At 44.7% G+C, this 20,560-nt stretch overlaps 1 non-coding gene and 1 pseudogene across 1 annotated transcript in view; both read right to left on the bottom strand.

Moving 5' to 3' along the window:
• Window positions 1-20,560, bottom strand: part of LOC102750267 (uncharacterized) — a 612,045-nt gene that overhangs the window by 313,543 nt on the left and 277,942 nt on the right. The window lies entirely within an intron of this gene.
• On the bottom strand, window positions 13,449-15,517 carry LOC102749392 (small ribosomal subunit protein uS2 pseudogene; annotated as a pseudogene).

The raw sequence follows: 20,560 nt of genomic DNA, 5'->3' as shown, positions 1-20,560 counted from the left end.
GGTGGTATCTCACTGTGGTTTTGATTTGTATTTCTCTGATGCTGAGTGATGTTGAGCACTTTTTCATGTGTCTGTTGGCCATTTGGATGTCTTCTTTGCAGAAATGTCTGTTCATGTCTTCTGCCCAGTTCTTGATTGGATTATTTGTTCTTTGAAACCCCCACTAATTTTAAATAAACTCTTCCAGAAAATTGGAGAGGAGAACACAGTCCCCAATTTATTCTTTAACATTACTCTGATACCAAAACCAGACAAAGTCATTATAAGAAAGAAAATTACAATCCAAAATCCCTCATGAACATAGATTTAAAAAAATTCTTAACAGTATTTTAGCAAATCAAATCCAATACTACATAAAAAGATAATACATCATGACCAAGAGGATTTCATCCCAGGAATGTAAGGTTGGTTCAACATTTGAAAAATTAATCAATGTAATTCACCACATTAAGGACTAGAAAAGAAAAATCAGATGATTATCTGAATAGATGCAGGAAAGGTACTTTGTGCAGGGAACACAGGGAAGAGCATCCCTAACAGCTTGGGGTATGACAACAGTCATCCCTCCACATAGACATCCAGATTGCTCCTGCATTCTTGCCTCTGGGCTGGCTCCAGGGAGTGGACAGAGAGGGCTTCTCTCTGCCTCATTACCAGCACTTCCCAGACCTGCTCTGTGTGATGGCCCCGCCTGTTTCCTTGTCCATCAGAATTAGTCCTTAGTTTCGGCTACTGATTTCATCAAAATAGGATTGTAGGGTTGGTTTCTGGCAGCCAGGTGCTTCTTCCCCAGTCACTGGAACTGACAACCCCCTCCACCACCACTGAGGTACTCCCCCACCCCATTTGCTTGATAATGGGTAAGTGGTCATTTTAGGGCTTTTACTATATGGCAGATGAATAGTGTTTACTGTTCAACCCACCTGACTCTTTGGTCATCCTGGATGCATTACAAAAGTGGGTTTATAGTTTAGTTTCTATGTGCTCCAGGGCCAATACCTACTTTCTTGTTTTCACTCTTAAATCCACCTTAATTTTTCACTCAGTAATTTCCATACTCTAATATTTCCACAGCATGCACTCTCTAACCCAAGTTCATTGTTAGTGTAGTTTCTCCAGTGAGAGAGGGGGCCTGCTGACAAGACCCTGGCAAGAGGGATGCTGCCTTACATTATAAAACTTGGAAGCACTATTTGACTTTTAAGACTGTATATGTGTGGGGGGCTGGGGCGGCTCAATTGGTTAAGCATCTGCCTTCCCTTAGGTCATGATCCTGGAGTCCCAGGATTGAGCCTGGCACTGGGCTCCCCACTCAGTGGAGAGTCTGCTTCTTCCTCCGACCCTCCCTCTCTTGTGCTCTCTCTCAAAGAAGTAAATAAAACCTTTAAAAAATAAAAAATTTGAAAAGAGAGAAAAGAAATATTTAAAAAAAGACTGATACATGTAATTCTTTTATAAAATAAAATAAAATCTAAAACAAAAAAAAGAAAAGACATGGTATGCTGCTGATCCTCCCCAACCTGGGCCTGATGCAGGCATCACTAATCCATAATGGCATTCCTTTCTGCTGACCCACGACCTCCCAACCCCTCTTGATACCAGGCAGGCACTACCAATCAAGCTAGAGTTGACTTGAAACCAGTTTTCCATTGCTGATCTTTTCCATTGGCTCTGCAAACAGATTTTGCTTTTGCTTTTCTAGCTCTGCTCTTTGTGCCTTTTCCAGAATGACTCCAAGCTCCATCCCCCTGGCATCATCCACCATAGCTTAAGATATATACTATTCCTAGACCAAGCCATGCCTTACTGCCAGGGAACCTTCTCTGGCCACATTCTGTGGTCTCCATGCTCAGTGGGGAGGGGGATTGGACAGTATAGTGTGCAGGAGCAGATTCATTTCAAGAGGTCCAAAGAGCCATCACCCCTGAGAGAAACCCTCTTTGGGAATAATGAGTACCGCTGATGGGACACCTATTGCTTCAAAGTTCTTCAATTCTTTCTCATTGGTCACAGGGAGTGACCTCTAATCTTTCAACACTTTCCTCTTTAAGAGGAGCAGCAACTTCCTACAGCCATTCCTGTGGTGGTTGGCTTACACCAGGTAGAAAGACCTTTCATTATATAGGGTGGATGTGGCCCGGGGAAGGTTACAGCTGTGAAAGCTGTTACCCTACACTCCCTCCCATCAGGAAGAGCACTGACTTTTTTTTCCTTATTTCCCCTTGCAAATCTTCAGTCTCGGAAGCAAAGCAATCAATCACGTTGTCAACACAAATAGGCCTCATAAAATTCAAAGTTAAAGTCAGCACTGACAGTTTCTTCTCCCATAAAATGAGGAGGTTAGACCAGATAATCTCTAAGGGTCTTTCCAGCTCTCACGTCCAGTCACTTTATGGCTTCAGTCAACAATATAAAACAAGAGGGGAAAGCAAAAGACTTCCTCTAAAATTTAGCACAGTTTCTGGAGAAAAAGAGAGTTGACTTGAAAGGTAAGAAGCCCAAATGAATTCTGAAATGGAGCGGGAGGATAAGAATGTGCTTGTAAAATGTATCACCAGCCATGTGCCTTCCAACTGGCTCTGGATAATTTCCAAACAGTGGTATCTGACTGATAAGCATCTTTCTTCGTTAATGTAACCTTGGTTTGTTGTGTTTGCCAAAGGTTGGAAGAAAACTGAGCCAACAGCTGGAGGCCAGAAGTTCCCCACTCCCGCCCTACATATCTAGACTCTAGGCTTTTACATTTTCTACTACCTTGCAAGGCAAGTAACTCTAATTTTTGCTTCTCTGTCCTCTGTGACTACGATACACCACATCTCCATGGCAATCGGGGATGCATTTACCTTTACCAACCCTTCCAAAAATCCATCTAGAACATGCTGTAGCAGGAGTTAGCGTTCAGTTGGGAAGTTTCAGAATGCAGTCAGTACCAGAGTGGCTTGTTCCTGGAATGCAAACACTCCTTGAATCCAGAGATGCAAGAGATCTCTCGTGGAGGAAGGGGGAGCTTTAACAGTTTCAATGAAAAAGCCGTAGGCAAGAGGAGCTTGTCTTAAGTTTGGCGTAGAATTCAGGACCATCGCTTTGGGAGTCAGTGGCACTGAGACAGGAACGGAGGCCTCTGGCCGGGGTGAGGCTGCTCAGGCAGAACAAACGTGCACAGAGAGGAGAGGACACGGGGCAGGAGGCTGGTGGGGGGGCGCCCTCCTGGGTCTGTTCCTAAGAAGCGTGTGTCTCCGGCCTCTTCACGCCTCACACCCCCCCACTTAGGCTGGTGGCATGTTGCATTTCTTCAGTTGTTGCTGAGCTGTCCACTCCTGCACGTACTCGCTTGTTCATTCATTCAGTAAGCATTTATTCAGCACTTACCTTGTGCCATGCATTGTCATAGGTACTAAGTTCACACTGATGGGTAGAATACCGTTCCTGCCCACCAGGACTCACAGCCCTGGCTGGGGAGGCGGATGACTGCACAGGCAGATGCCCCTCTGCACAGTCCATGCCGTGGTGAGCAGATGATGTGGTGGGAGCATAGGAGAGGGGCAGCTAAGCCACCTTGATGAGGGGACACAGTGGGCTTTCCAAAGGAGGCCCAGCCTTCAGGGTCCTGAGGATGTGGTGTTGTATTCCATGGGTGAGGAAGGGGCATGGAAAGAGACACAGGGTCTTCTAGACCGGGGGGAGAGGGGGGTGCAGCTTTCACAATGGCTCAGAGACAAGGAAGAGCATGTGGGGCGTGGGGGATGAGGAGTGGTCCAGAGAGCTCAGCTGGCGAACTGACCCCACACTTCATGGTGGGCTGGACCCCATCTTCACTCAAGTGTTTACTGAGCAGCTTCTAGGAAGAAATTGGCTTGCTTAGGCTGGCCACGTGGAATGATTTCACTTGATTTGATTGTATTCAACTCTATACAGTTGGGTTTAAGGAAATGTTGCCTCTTCAGAAAGAAGGTGTGGATTTTTGAACCAAAGAATAACCTGAAGAAATGGTGTAGTCATAAACAAGGCAATTGCTCAGTGAAGGGACTGGAGTCAGAGAGACCCCAGGAAAGTCTGGCAGCCCTTGGGAGCGTTCGGAAGGTACTAACACAGTGGGGAAGGGCCATGGTGTTAACTGAGCCCCTGCAAAATCAGGCACCAGGAGAAATGCTACTGACAGGTCACCTCACCACCCTCACAAGAACCTAATGGAAGGTGGTGTTTTTACACCCCTTTTACGAACAAGGAAGTAGAGGGGTGGAGTTTGTCAAAGCCATTTGCCTTGCATCACTCTGAGAGGCTTGCCATGGTTTTCTGACTTGAGCGGAGACTGAGGTAAGTCATCAGAAATAAGACCCCCATTAGGCGAAGATGCAGCGCAACTGAGTGTCTGTTAAGCAGTGAGCAGCTCAGGACAATGGGATAAGTATGGTGTCAGTGTTTAGAGCAGGGCACTCAGGAGTGGTTGGGGATTTTTAGCATGGAACTTCAATTCATTCATTCATTCTATTTATTCAGTAAAAGTTTTGCTAGAGTTGCAGCTGCAAAAGCAAACAAAACAAGACTAAGATCCGTGCCCACATGGAGCTTCTGTCCTAGAGAGGAGGCTGATAATAAATAAGGTAGAGAAAGGGGCGCCTGGGTGGCTCAGTTGGTTAAGCGACTGCCTTCGGCTCAGGTCATGATCCTGGAGTTCCGGGATCGAGTCCCGCATCAGGCTCCCTGCTCAGCGGGGAGTTTGCTCCTCCCTCTGACCCTCCTCCCTCTCATGCTGTCTCTCATTCTCTGTCTCTCAAATAAATAAATAAAATCTTTAAAAAAATAAGAGGGATGCCTGGGTCCATCGAGCCTCAGAGTCCTTTTTTTTTTTTTTAAGATTTTATTTATTTATTTGAGAGAGATAGAGTGAGCACAAGCAGGGGGAGTGGCAGGCAGAGGCAGAAGCAGGCTCCCCGCTGAGCACGGAGCCTGACGCAGGGCTCGATCCCAGGACCCTGGGATCATGACCTGAGCCGAAGGCAGACACTTAACCGACTGAGCCACCCAGGTGCCCCAGAGCCTCAGACTCTTGACTGTGGCTCAAGTCATGGTCTCAGGGTCCTGAGATGGAGCCCCCCCAACCATGTGGGGCTGTGCTCAGCAGCGAGTCTGCTTAAGATTCTCTCCCTCTGCCCCTCTCCCCTGCTCACAGGTGCACACACACACTCTCTAAAACAAAAAACAAAAAACAAGGTAAAGAATTTACTCACAGTAGGATAAATGGTGATAAGCGCTAGGGAGAGAAATAAAGGAAGGAAAGAAGCACAGAAACATCAGGGTGGCTGCAATTTTACATGGAGGGGCCAAGAAAGTAGCATTTGAATAGAGGCCTGAAGAAATGGAAGGCAGGAACCTGAGGACAACTGGGGAACAGTGCTCTGGCAGAGGGAAGAGCAAGGGCTAGAGACAAGAGTATGCCTGGGGAGTCCGCGCACCAGCCTGGATCCCCTGCAGCTAGCTGGGAGGGAAAAGGCAAAAGAGAGGCGGCTGGACCTTGCAGGCCTCGAAGGCCATCCTGAGGACTACAGCCTTCCCTCCATGCAGGACTGGAAGTCTCTGGAAGGTCCTGAGTAGAGGGTAACCCCATCTGACTTCTGTTTCAACAATGTCCACTTGGTTTCCATGTTGGGGTCCATGGTCCGAAGGGGAAAAGGCAAAGCAGGGAGAGAATCGGGCAGCAGTGATCCAGGTGACACCGGGGAGCCACAGAGGTGGTGAAAGTGGTCCAACCTCAACATATGCAGAAAGTTGGGCCATGGATTGGATGTGGCGTGTGAGAGGAAGTGAAGGATGACCCTGGCATTTTGGCCCGGAACCAGAAGTGACTAACTGCACCAGGGCGGCAGGGCGGGGGGAGAGGGAGAGGAGGAGGCCAGGTGGGAGAGAAGGAGGCGAGAGGATGGGATGAGGAGGAGGCGAGGTTTGGGACCCAAAGCCAGGGCGTCTGTTAAGCTTGAGGCAGAGATGTGGAAGACACGAAGGTAGGACAGCTCCACAGAGGCCGGGGGCAAAAGGACTGGGTCAGATCCCACAGAAAGGACGGAGAGATGAGCTCAGAGGGGAGGTCACTGGATTTGCAAATAAACAGCCCTGAGATCACAAGAGACACACAGTGTGGGGTGTGGATTTCCACCCGGTTCCACATGCCCCTTACTTCTGTAGGGGGCTCTTTGGGCCAGTTTCTTTTTTTTAATTTTCCTTCCCAGCTCTCTTCAGACCAGTGCTGGCCTGTGCCTATCCACTTCTCCAATACTGGCTTTGAAGCCTGTTTAATTTAATGGTCCCTTCAGGGATCTCTTGGTAATGGGTGGGAGGGTACCCTGTCCCCTGTATGGTATTTTTATGTTCATTTTTATGGGGCACTTATTTTTCATGCTAAAAGTATCCTGTGCCTTTCTGGAGGTAGGGGAGTGGGGGGGAAGTGGAGTGGAAAAATTATTTCAGCATCTCGCTTACAAATCTGCTCAGTGGACCAGAGTCCTTACCTACCGTGGGTTTGAGCACTGGGTTTCCATGACTGTTTCTGGATGTCCTCACTAACATATTCCAGCCCAGACCCTTCCTGTTTTAATGAAAGGAAAGCCCTGCAGTCCCTCCCACTCATCTTTGAAACTCTCTCCGGATGGCCTAGTGAGTTTCCATTCCAGTAGATGGCACGAAACTGAGTTCATGAAGCACAGAGAGCCCGAACATCTGTTTCTATGGGTCTACATGATGTCATTTGTCCTGAAACACCCCCAGCCTCACACACAGACAGCCCAGATTCTAAATTTGGAAGGAAACAAAAACCAGAAGGGGAATTCCTACTAGGATAACGTTCTGGGTGTGGAGAGGCACCCAAACCTGGCTTCGATGAATGGACTGATTGAGCCTGTAGACTTTAGAGGGTTAATCTCTTCTCCCTGCTTCCCTAAACTCTGTCCTTTGAAAAAGAAAAGAAAAATAAACTGGGCAAAGTCGTTACTGTGTGAAATGAGCCTGGGGATTAGGATTTCCTTGGGTCTAAGAGCAATTGAGTCATTACCATTGCGTGGATTCAAGGTTGACTTCAGGGTAGTTGAGTTCATAGATCACAGGATATTTGAGACACCGTCTAAAGAAAGATTTACTGTGACCTAGCCTGAGCCAAGGTAATAACTTGCTTCAGAAAGGCAAAAATAAGTAAATAATGTGGCTGTGGAAGAATGTGGGTGTAGAGATGGTTGCATGGAGAAAGGAGAATGCTGTGCGAAGACACTTTTATGTGGCTCAGAATGAAGGGCTCCTTCCTGAGCTTCACTGTGTGCTGTCCCCAGGAGAGTCCCTGAGACAGTTCTCCAGGGTGAAGAGTGTGACTCTCTCCAGGTCTGGGAACCAGGACTTGGGACTACCATGCTGGGACATTTTGGTTTGGGGATGGTTTGTGACAATATTTAGCACTCCAAGTCAAATGGGCTCCTTTAAAGCTTGATTCAGTAAGGGTCCGCAGTGCATGGTGGTGGTAGAAGGCAGGGGTGTGGGTGGATTGGCTGCGGGAATGTTCTGTTTTGCCAACTTGAAGCCCTAGAATCTTGACGGCAGCAGCACACGGGGTTCTCCTGGTAGAAAAATATGTCCACATCAATATCGGAGGAGTGCTTTATCTGAGGACTTTAAGAAGGTAGCAAAGGATGGTTGATGACATTTGAACCTATAATCTTTTTTTTTTTTTTGAACCTATCCTCTTGAATGAGAACTTTATATTGTTACTCTATGGATGACCTCTTTGATTATATACACCTGTGCAGGAGAGTTAACACAGCAGGCCTGAGACTGCTCTCCTTAGAAAGAGCAAGGTTGCAAGGTTGCTTGCCTGCTTACAAGGTTGGCCCTTGGCTGGTGTGGAAACTTGGCCAGTAAACTGTCTTTTGAATGGATATAAAGCTTTCCCTAAATGATAAGGGTAGCTCACTGTACCTATCCTATTTATACAGTGGTGGTTTCTGCTGAACACCTGGTTTCCTTCTGGGAGTCTGGAATTTTAGTACGGTTGGGTACTGATATGACCAGTCTCCAATACAAACCTTAGACGCTGAGTTTCTAATGAGCTTCCCTGATAGACAGCACTTCATATGTGTTGCTAGAACTCATTGCTGGAGGAATTGAGCTGGTCCTGTGTGACTCTGCTGAGAGAGGACTTTTGAAAGCTTATACCTGGTTTCCTCCAGATTTCTCTCCACAGCCTTTTCCCTTTGCTGATTTTGCTCTGTAGCCCTTCACTGTAATAAATCCCACGAGTGTGTTGTGAATGAAACCATATGCTGAGTCCTCTGAGTCCCTCTAGCAAATTGCTGACCCTAGAGGTGATCTTGAGGACTCTGACAGAACACTAAACCACTATCTGAGACAGGGTGGGGTTCTAAAAATTATGACTGGATTCCCCTGCACTAAATAATTGTAAAAGTTCTTTAACCAGGTGGGGTTAAAGGAAGGTGTTGATTCCAGTCTGGATAGTTTTGTTGACCCTGTTTTTGATGACCCCTACTGGTCTTGTCCCATACCTCATTTCACAAGAGTAATTACGTCCCTGTACTTAGACCTTCCCTCCTGTGTGCACAGCACTCTCAGTCTTGATTTACTTGTCCTGGGGCAGAGGCAGATCAGAGACAAGGAGTATTTGGGTCTATCAATGGTTGATGCTGGGAACTCCCTCGCTGCTTGCAGTTCACCTCCTACACCAGCAGGAGGGTGATCATGAGGAACTGGCCACAGGTAATGTTCAGGACCGACTCCCTCAGCAAGGCATGGATGTGCACTTTTCAAGTGTGCCTTTCTCACGGAGGTTTTTCTAGATTCCAAGTTGACCTACTTCTACTTGGTTTCCACACTTTCCTTCTTTAGATATGCTAATGTAATCAGGTAACTTGTACAGAATCTTGCTCTGGCCTGTGGGCTTCACCTTCTGTAAGATGGCAATATCTGTCTCTAACCTGATGTGTTGACTTGGCTCTTGAAGAGCAACTTGATCCAAGTTTGGGGGCACTCCTCACTCATGGTCCTTTGCCCCAGCTCAGTTACCGGCTTGTATGCAGAATTGCTTTGATGCCTGGTGCCCTCTTTGGACATCCCATAGAGAAAAGAGAGTTTGTATATGCTGTTCAGGGTCATAGAAAGCAACTTGTCATGCACCCAATTCTGGGTTCCCATACAGCCACTCATATGTGGAGGTTTCCCTGGTGGGACAGGTCTGTTTCTCCAGTCTCACCCCTTCTGCACTCATAGCATACACCCATGGGGATATGAGAAGGGGGCTTGGGAAGTACATAGGAGGTAATTCTTGGAAGTATGGAGGATTCACTTATGTTGTGGACCTTTGACTCTGAGGGCTGGTTTTCTAAATTTGCTAGCCCTCATTAGCTCATCCTTGAGAGAAAATAGCCCATGGGTCTGACAGCCATCATAGAGGGCCAAAGAGGAGTGGGACTCCTGGGTATGGAGGTGAAGGGAATAAGGGAGGAGAGTATGTAAGTGGCAACAGGACCCATGGGAATGGTGGGAGAAGGAAGGAGACAGTGTCTATGGATGAGACAGTTCCCAAGGGACCAGGAAATCCTATGGGCTTGTCATCCCACTGGATTAAGGGACCATTCATGATTGTTGACCTTGTGTGGACCCTCATAAGTTGCTATAGGTGCGTTGTTGTAAGTGGCTTCAGATACAAAGTGAATGTTCTGCTTCAGCATGATGGATAGGCTGACAGTAAAACTTTTGGGTAAAGTATTGCCCACTCTCCCAACATGATGAGTTTAGTAAGAAAATCTCATAATTACCACTGCAGGAAGTGCTAGGTGACCAGGGAAATATACTAGAACTCCAGACTTTCCTATATGGAAGCTGTTTCTCCTTGTTAACCTCAGAAGTCTCTTTATCAGAGGTATTTGGGGTCTACGCTTTGGGTTTCAATTAGAAGCTTTTAAGGGAACATGATGTGACAAGGGTCTCCTTTCATATCCAGGGGATCTGCTCTTTATCTCAAATGACTGTGAGCAGCAGGCCCCATCATGTCCACTGACACACATTGGCTACACACCTGGGTGGTTGGGGGAAGCCATAGAGTATTGACTAAGACCTGGCCTCTTTTTTCAGGGAGGTTGCAATCTAACGCATTAAGATTGGTAAGTGGGACTAAAAAGATGCTATATTTTTTTAATACAAACATCGTTATGATCATCAAATGTTCCAACCTGTGGCGATTTCATTACCAAAATGTTTGCTTCAATTTTTTAAAGTTTTAAAAAATTTTAATTCCAGAGTAGGTAACATATAGTGTTAGTTTCAGGTGTACAATATAGTGATTCAACAGTTCTGTACTTTACTCAGTGCTCATCATGACAAGTGTACTCTTTAATTTCCATCACTTATTTCACCCATTCCCCACCCACCTCCCCTCTGGTAACCATCAGTTTGTTCTCTGTAGTTAAAAGTCTGTTCCTTGGTTTGTCCTTCTCTTTTTTTCCCCTTTGTTCCTTTGTTTTGTTTTTTAAATTCTACATATAAATGCAATCATATGCTATTTGTCTTTCTCTGACTTATTCGCTTAGCATTATACTGTCTAGATCCATCCATGTTGCTGCAAATGGCAAGATTTTCATTCTTTTTTATGGGCAAATAATATTCCATTGCAAATATATATACCATATCTTCTTTATTCATCTATCGATGGACCCTTGGGCTGCTTCCGTATCTTGGCTATTGTAAATAATGCTGCAGTAAACATAGGGGTGCATATATCCTTTCAAATTAGTGTTTTTGTATTCTTTGGGTAAATGCCCAGTAGTGCAATTACTGGATCGCGGGGTCGTTCTATTTCTAATTTTCTGAGGACCCTCCATACTCTTTTTCATAGTGGCTGCACCAATTTGCATTCCTACCAATAGTGCCCAAAGGTTCCTATTTCTCCACATCCTCACCAACACTTGATGTTTCTTGTGCTGTTGATTTAACCAGGTGTAAGGTGATATCTCATTGTAGTTTTGATTTGCATTTCCCTGATGATGAGTGATGTTGAGCATCTTTTCATGTGTCAGTTGGCCATCTGTATGTCTTCTTTGGAAGAAGATGGCTGTTCCTGTCTTCTGCCCATTTTTAAATTTGATTATTTGTTTTTTGGGTGTCGAGTTGTAGAAGTTCTTCATATATTTTGGATACTAACCAAAAGGATGCCATATTTTTGAACAGAGGTCAGGTTGGTGAACCAGTCCCAGTTCTCCATGGTGGAGGGGTCCATCCTTCCACATTTTCCATCTGCAGACAGATTTGCTCAGAGGACTGCACAAGCTGTATTAATTCCTCAGAAAAATGGCTTTCTGCAGCATCTGTAAGTATCTTTTAAGCAGGTCTTCAATGAATGAATTTTAATTTCTCATAATTCAAGTCAATCCAACATTTATTGAAGGCCTGCAAGGATGGGAAAAAATGTGTTCTCTGACCTCATGTCCTCTGCTTTTACTGTCTTGGGATTGGCTGTGAACCCCAAATCATTGCTTGGCAGGCAGCACAAAACCTACAGCCCCAGCTGAGCCATTTAATAGTTGCTTAAGTTGTATTTGGGGAAATTTTCTAGAAAAAAGAAGCAGTTGCCCTAAGCACCCAGGAATATTTCATGCAGCTGTATTTCTAGCCTTTGCATTTCTTCCTGTTACAAAGGATGACCTGTCACTGCCTCTGTTCAGGAACCCCACCACTTATGCACAGGTTCTTATCTCTTTTTCCCATTCAAGGACTTTGCATCTTTCTTTTGTATCATTGATTTTTCCATTTCTAGTGGATCATCCCACTGGCATACCAATATGTTGTAACATCCCTCCTTATATTTAAAAATAAATCTCTCCTTGACCTCCAATTCCTCCTTTATCTATTACTTTATTTTGCTCTCTTTATAGTAAAACTCCTCAAAACAGCTGTTGCTACTAGCTTTACTTCCTCTCTTCCTGTTCTTTCTTTGACCCTTATCAGTCAGGCTATAGTCTCCATAGTAATACTGAAACTAGAAGTTTCAAGTCATCAAAAACTCTCATCCTGCTAAATATACTGGTCACGTCACACCTTCACATCAGTTGACCTCTTATTAGCATTTATCACAGTAAGTCATATCCTTCTTCTGGAGACCCTTTCTTTGGTTGAATTTTGGAATGGCCCATTCCCCTGGCTTTCCTCCTACTCACTGGTCACTCCTTCATGCCCTTTGCTGGTTTCTTCTCCTCTTCTTTCCCTCTCAGTGTTGGGGTGTTCAAGGGCTCAGTCTTCAGACTTGTTCTTTATCTTCTCTCACTCTTCAGGTGATCTTACCCAGTCTCTTAACCATACCCAAACATTTCCTTCCAATTCCTGCAAGGCCCCCTCCTCATACCTGTCTTTTCTAGTTTGCCCCTCTCTCTAAATCAAGGGCACCACCACTTACTCAGATACTCAGACTCCAAGCCTATACACTGTAACTGAGTTTTCTTTTTGTCCAACACTCCATATCCAAACCATCAGTAAGTGTGGTTGGCTCCATCTGCAAAATATAAGCCAAATTCAATATCGTTACATATTTTGATCTTTACTATTGTCACCCATCAGAACCACAGCCATCTCCCTCTGGACCTACTCCACTAGCCTCAGAGTTCATCCCTCTGCATCCTCTGTTGCTATCCCTCCCCCAGTCTATTCTCTCCATGGCCAGCCAGGAGATATTTTATTTTTTTAAAGATTTTATTTAATTATTAGAAAGAGAGAGAGTACAAGCGGGGTTGGGGGCAGAGAGAGCGAGGGAGAAGCAGACTCCCCACTGAGCAGGGAGCCCGATGCTGGGCTCGATCCCAGGACCCTGGGATCATGACCTGAGCCCAAAGCAGACGACTAACCAACTGAGCCACCCAGGCGCCCCAGGGAGATATTTTAAAAGCACAAATGAAATCATGTCAAACCCTACTCAAAACTTAGAATGAAATCCAGATTCCTTACCCCAGCTGCCTCTCCCTCTCACCTTCTCTCTTGCTCACCATTCTCATCACACCGACCTTCATGCTTTTTCTCAACCCACTAACTTTATTCTCACCTCATGACGTTCATATTTCCTCTACCCACTGCCTAGAATGCTGTCAAGGATCTTTGCAGATCTCAAGCACTTATTACCTGATATTATAATGGTTATTAATGTGCTTACTTGTTTGTTGTCGGTCTCTAAGGCAATAGAATATATATTTCTTGGCAAGAGTTGAGTCTGTTTGGTCACTGATATATCACTGATGCCTAAAATAGGATCTGACACATGGAAGAGACTCAGTAAAATTTGTTGAATGAGTGAGAAATTATAGTAGCTAGAATTCATAGAGTATTTACTGTGTGCCAGATACTGTGATAAGGGCTTTGCATGCCTTGTCTCATTTAACTCTCAAGCAACCCTATGAGAAGTTTACTATTATTTTATTTTATTTTATTTTTTTATTTTATTTACAAACTGTTTATTTTCCATCAACCTTTTCCATTTCTATTTCCATTTTGTTTGCCTTTGTGGAAGAAGAGCAGCTTAAGACCACTCAGTGGTTGTTCCTACCCATTCAGTGGCCTGAGCAGTGGGAGCTGCAGACCGGTCTTCAGTGGCCAGCTGGGCGCTCCAGTCTTCAGTAGGGAACTGCTGAATAGGCACTGAGGGCCGCTGCACACCTTCAGACCAGTCTGCGACTTCAGGCTGAGTAGCAGTGAACTCAGGAGCTGGAGCTGTCCATTCACCCTGAAATTCCTCCTTGGTCACAGCCTGTTCAGCAGCGGCCTACTCTTCCTTTTCAATCTCTTCAGGATCTCTGTAGAAGTAGAGATCAGGCATGACCTCCCATGGGTGTTCATGGGAAATGGTGCCAGGCATGCGCAGAACTTCCCTGGCCAGCACCCACCACATCAGACCCACTGAGTGAGTTCCCTTGTTGTTGCAAGAGATGGCAATGTCCACACAGAGCAGAGGAGAGTCTGTGTTACACAGAGCAATGGTAGGCAGGTTAACATAAGACGCCTCTGTAAGAGGCTGGTGGTCAGCCCTGGGATCAGTAACCACCAGAAGTCTCGGCTCCCGGAAGGCTGCCTGGATCTGGTTGGTGAGGGTTCCAGGAGTGAAGAGGCCGGTAATAGGAGTGGCTCCGGTAGTTACAGCAAATTTCAGCACAGCTCGCTGGCCACTATTCCTGGACCATACGACACTGACATCAGCTGAGTTTTCAATGGCAACGATGGCCCGAGCTGCCAGCAGAAGCTTCTCCCAGGTTCTCTTCAGATTTATGATGTAGATACCATCACTTTTCTTTCTGTAGATGTACTGTTCCATTTGGAAGTCAAGGTTGGTGCCACCTAAATGGGTTCCTGCTACAAGGAATTTGAGGACATCCTCCTCCCTCATTTGCAGGACATCAAGGGCTCCAGACATTGTGAGGCTTTCCCTTTAAGTTACAATGGGAATGCAAAACAACGCCGTATGGACCCTTCCCTGGATAGTGCGGAAAGCGAGAAGTTTACTATTATTTTACTCAGTTTCCCAGATGAGTAAACAACAGCATAAAAAGATGAAGAAATTTGCCTAAGTTTACACAACGAGCAGGGGATAGATGCACCCACCTTGGTCTCACCACGGGAGATTATACTGCCCCTGACGAAGGCTGCTCTTCTATCAGTTAAAGTCCCAATGAAACCATTTTGAGATCCCCTGCTTATGAATTCAGCATGCGGCCACCATAATGCTCCTTCCAGTCTAAAGGGAATGGAAAGAGCCATCGCTGCTTAGGGAAGAGTTGTGGGGACACTCTCAGCCTCCAGTTCTCCTGCTCAGCCCCTACAAATGAATTCATATTTCAGTGTGGGTGGGGGAGGGGAAGAGGAGGAGCACAGGTAGAATGGGACAGAAGCGGTCTACCCTGGAAGCTCAAATGTGTGATCTTTCAAGTCTAGGCTTTGACATGGGGCAAACACCTCAGGTTTTTCTGCTGTCTTCATCCTCCAGCTTTACTCTTCTCTTGCTGCCCTCCCTTCCTCCTCTTCTGGATGGTGGGGGGAGTTCTCTCCAGGAGACGCTCTTGGTCCCCCAACCATATGCCCTGGGTCTGCCCTAGAGCTCATTCCCCACCTAAGAATGTTTTCCTGGCTCTCTCCACCTAAGGGCAATTTCCAGCTCAAGAGTGCACTTCCTCCTGGTGGGCAACAGGCCAGAGGGGCCAGTGAGTTAACATGAGAGGGACCCCCTACCACTGAGGGACAGGAGTTGGTAGATAGAAACGTCTTCCCTGCTGCTCTCAGCAGGACAACTCTGCAGTGTGTTGCACAGTTTCCCAGAGGGTCCCCAGCAGGACCGAGCCCCACTTATCCACAGCAGTAATCTACTCATCAACACATCCTGCATGGCTTTCCTTTCTTCCCTGTCTCCTCCCCACCCCTGCACGTGCTTCCCAAGATCACCTCTGGAGTAAGTTACACATCCTGGAATCCTTGTCACAGGGTCTGCCTTTGGGGAAACCCCATCCAAGACAGTGTTAAACCCGCTTAAGTTTGCTTTTCTCTTCTTTTATTATTCCAGTCAATGGTCTTCAAATCATTTTGTCAATGGAGTTTGGTCCATGCTGCAGAATAAAGAAATAGATGCACCTCCAGCATTTCCTTCTGCTCGGTGAATAGGTGCACCTGGTTCAGAGATTCTTCACAGTTCGCCCCTTCTCTCTAGAAATACGGGCTGGCTCCTGATCCCGGGGTGGAGCACATCTCCCCATCCAGCAGGTCCTCGCTGTGGGTCTGCAGCCGGGGGAGTTGGTCTGTTTAATTCGGAAAATGGGCAGCTACCTGATTATGGCTTCCTCAGGGGTGGAGTGTGTGTTCTGCCCATTCATGTTGTGTTTTCCCCATGACTCTGTCCTTTGCTATTCCACAGTAAGGCCACTCTGCCATAGCAATGCCTACTGACGGCGGCACCAGGCAGGGTGTTCCCTCTCAGCTGCAGAATGTTTCCTTAAAGAAACACACACCTGGAAATGGAATTCTGGAACAATTCCTGGATGCTTTCCAGAGGAACCCTGGCAACATGTGCACATACCCTTTTATTTTCCGACACGGGAACAAATATTTCCTATCTTTCTTTAGTGTGGAGGCTGGTGTCAATAACTCTCCAGGGGACATGTTTCTGGGTGGCAGGAGTGGATGATGGGGGGTGAGGCTGCAGCAATATCTCAGTCTGGCCCATTGGCACTGGCACTAAGTGGGTTATTCTGTTAATATCCCGGTGGAGATTATGGACCGGACTCAGGGGAAAAAAAGATGGAGATGAAAATTCTGGAGTTATCTTCAAAGAGACAGAATTTTAAATTATGAAGTGGATGCAATCTCTGTGGAAGAGAAGAGAGAGAGGGAGATTGGGACAGATGGGAGGAGATTGGGCCTTAGGCAGCTTGATCATATAATTTGTTGCCCAAACTGGAACCGCTTTGGGAGAGAAAGGGGCCGCTATTAGTAATGACATTGGGACCTCAGATGTAAACCAGGACTGTCTCGGGCACACATAATGGTTGCCTAACAGTAGGGTCACCTCTGTTGAAGGGGCTGGGTGATGACTGCCTTTGCGACAGCCCTGACACGTGTTACACGAGAGCAGGAAGGGGCAAAGAGGTGGTCGCTTGCTATAGTCCAGAACATGTGTCCTTTCGGTGGGATCTCCGGAGGGGCCATCGTGAACTCCTGCAAATTGTCTTCCCTTGGCTGGCAAAGGCCCCAGCCTTTTGATGGTTTTCACCTCCTTCCCTGGGGATGAGGAAGGTATGGTGAGAAAGGCCACAGAGGTGCGTGGTGCTCTCCAGATGTCTCAGGGGGAGTGGGAAATGGCTCTTGGAAAATTGATAGAATCGTCAAAAGAGTATAATCAGCTACAAAAATTGTTTAACCAAAATTACAATTGTGTGATGAAAATTAAATTTTTTTCATATGATATTAAAACTAATCATTAACACATCCATATAATTCCCCTCTTCCCCCAATTTAATTACAATATACCTTTGTCCCAACTTTGTTCCAATCCAGCCCCTCTCTTCTATGCCTTCTTACCTTTTCTGGGGCCTTGATCCATATTAAAAAAAAATAATTTATTGACCCTGACTATCCATTTTGACCTATATCTAGAAGAATATAGATATAGCACCTTCCATCCCCCACCCCTGTTTCTCCCTAACCTGTGAAACCTGGATTTCTACAATCCCCATTTTCTTTAAGTGTATTAGACTACATGGAAGAATTCTAATAACTGATTTCATCTGGGTCCATATGGTTCACAATAGGCTCACACTAGTTAAGCCATTTCTGAATGTCAGGTTTCTAAGGGAAACCAGCTATCATAGTAGCAAATGGATTCCAAGTTGGTTAAAATCAGTTTTTAACTTGTTCTAAACAGGTCAAATCCAACCTTCCTGGATCAAATTGGATAAGGCCAGCTCAAGTAGAATAAAACATTCCAACTTGGAACAAATCAAACTGAGAGCAATTCATGCTGACTGAGACCAGATAAGCCTGGTTCTCACTTGTCCTTACTGGGTCAGACCAACATGAATCACAGCGGTTCAGAAGAAGGAAACTGGATTCAGCCAGGTGATACTGTTCCTATTGGGGGAAAATGGTGTAAAATGATTCTTGGCAGAGAGATTAATGATTCTTAGCAAAGGGATTCTAACTAAATCAAACCAGTTTAAAGTCACATTTGTCAAAGTAGCCTAGTTCAAACTGGATCTAATGTCAATAGTTTTGCTTTTGCTGATTAAAACCAGCTTTGGCCAGTTTAAACCAGATCAATCTGGCCAGCATTGCCAGATGGCTTCAAAGATATATTAACTATTTATTGAGGGGAAAAAAAGAGAGATGGATAGGTTATAGATGCCATTATCCACTATATCTTATTTACATTTTGCTTACATAGTTCATTAAAAGGTATATATTTTTTTAAAAATCCAAAGCAAGCTCTTTACTGATTCAGTACATTATTTGTAATGTTCATTGGTCTATAGCTTACTCATACCATTAAAATGATTTCTTACCCTGTTGAGTGTCCCAGATTAATCAAATTGGGGCAGTTTCTTTGCAAAAACAAAACAAAAAAAATTTTTTTTCTGATTATCTAGAGATGAGAGTCCATTGGTGGGAGTGAACTCATCCCCCTACCCCTGATTTCGCTTTCTATTACTCATGGTCACCTGTGGCCCAGAAGCAGATGACCTTCCTCTAATGTAGGTCAGAAGGTCAATAGTAGCCTAATGCTATGTCAAAACGTCTGTCATTCACCTCACTTTATCTCATCATATAGGCTTTTATCATCTCTCATCCTAAGAAGAATGAGTGCAGTACAATATTTTGAGAGAGAGACCACATTCACATAACTTTTATTACACCGTATTGTTGCAGTTGTCCTATTATTAATTATCATTGTTAATCTCTTACTGTGCCTAATTTACAGATTAAACTATATCATATGTATTTGTAGGAGAAAACAATATATTTCGGGTTTAGTACTGCCATTTCAGGCATTCCCTGGGGCTCTTGGCACATAGTACATGACCAGGCATCAACCTTCTCACGTTTTTTCGGTGGGGAAATCTTTTTTTTTTCCCATGGGGACAAGACTAAGATTTGAAATTACTTTATCAAAAATAATTACTGAGGAGCCAGATCCACAGTAAGAGACATTTTCAAAGAGACAAGATTTGCCCAGCTCTGTGAGGGCTCTGTCCCAGGTGGTGCTGTTTCTATGGAAAATATGTTGACTCTACTGAACTGCTAACCATCTTTCCATAATCTGATTATAACTCTCCAATAAAAACACTTTCATATTTTTTTCTTCAAAGAATTTCTGAATTAAATCCCAACTTAATATAGGGATATTTGACACTTTTGCTTAGTTACAGACTTCCTGCCTGAGGGACAGTGCAAACAGGAATGAATTCAAAACTACGTTGACTGCCTACATGCCACCTAAATTGATGCATAATCACATTTATTTATCCAAATGGCAAACCAATACAGGAGCAGAAAGGAAAGATGTAGAGAATGAATGAGAATACAAGTTGTACTGCAATGAACAGGAAAACTGAAGTGTAAAGGTAATTTATGTGAACCGCATTTAAAACAAATATATTTCCCAAAGAAAATGTTGGAATTTATATTTCAAAACTGGACACCTACAAGCCTGCACACCAGGTCTGATCAGATCAAACTTGTTTAAAGAGTTTTATGCAAATGAAATTTGTTCTCAATTGTTTAAGCTGCTAGATTAAATTGGATTAAAGTGAGAATTGCCCTTTCATTTCAAAGTTTCACTGACCATGGCCTCAAGATGTCCCCTAGGAGGCTAGATGGTAAAGTAAGAGAATGCCTCTCCCCTTCTGCACCCCCGCCCCCCACCACTTCTCTATTTCTCTGGCTGCCTTTGAGAAGAACTGTTTGTGCATCAGGAGCTCCAACATGCTCCTTGTGTACTTGAAAGGAATGTGTGTTCTGCTGTTGGGTGGAGTGTTCTATAAATAGCATTTAGATTTGGTTGGTGTGTTTTCAGTTCTTCTACATCTTTGCTGATTTTCTCTCTATTTATACTATCAGTTACTGAGAGAGAAGTTTTGAAGTCTTCAACTCTAACTGGATTTGTCATTTTTCTATTCATTTCTATCAGTTATTAATTTTGTATTCTGAAATTCTGTTGTTGGGTACTGAGGATTGCTGCCTCTTTGATGAATTGACTCTTTTATGATTATGCAGTGTCTCCTCTTTATCCCTGGTAATTTTCCTTGTTCTGAAGTCTACTTTAATATTAAAATAGCCATTCCAGGTTTCTTTTGATTAGTGTTTGCATGGTTTATCTTTTTTCCATATTTTCATTTTGAACATGCCTATATCAATATACTTTTAGGCAATATATAGTTATGTCTTGTTTTATTATTATTTTTTAATTCATTCTTTAAATCCCTGTCTTTTGACTGGGAAGCCTGATGGACACACTCTAACATGGTCCCCAATGATTCCTGTCTCTTGAATTTATATTCCTTGCTTAGTCCCCTCTGCTGAAGTGTGGGGAGGTCCTGTAAGTTGCTCCTAACCAATACAATGTGGAAAAGGTGATGGGATGTCACTTCCTTGATTACATCATCTAAGATTATAATTTCCATCTTGATAGACTCATTCCCTTGCTGTCTTTGGTGAAGGAAGTTGCCATGTTGGGGAGAGTCACATGGCAAGGAACTGAGGGCAGCTGTCAGTCAACATCCAGCTGAAGACTGAGGCCCTCAGTCCACCAGCCCAAAAGAAATTGAATCATCCCAACAACCATGTAAGTGGGCTTGGAAGTGGGTCCCTCCCCAGTCAAACCTTCACATGAGACCATAGCCCCGGCCAACACCTTGGCTGAAGCTCCATGAGAATCCCTGAGGCAGAGGACCCAGTTAAACCATGCCTGGCTGGACTCCTGATCCACAGAAACTGTGAGATAACATTTTTTTTTTAATGTTGCGTTAATCACCATACATTACATCATTAGTTTTTGATG

The sequence above is a fragment of the Leptonychotes weddellii genome, chromosome 9, assembly GCF_054177405.1.
Source record: "Leptonychotes weddellii isolate Sample4059 chromosome 9, ASM5417740v2, whole genome shotgun sequence".
Lineage (NCBI taxonomy): Eukaryota > Metazoa > Chordata > Mammalia > Carnivora > Phocidae > Leptonychotes > Leptonychotes weddellii.
The sequence above is the reverse complement of the archived record's forward strand: the minus strand, read 5'-3'. Positions and strand labels throughout refer to the sequence as shown.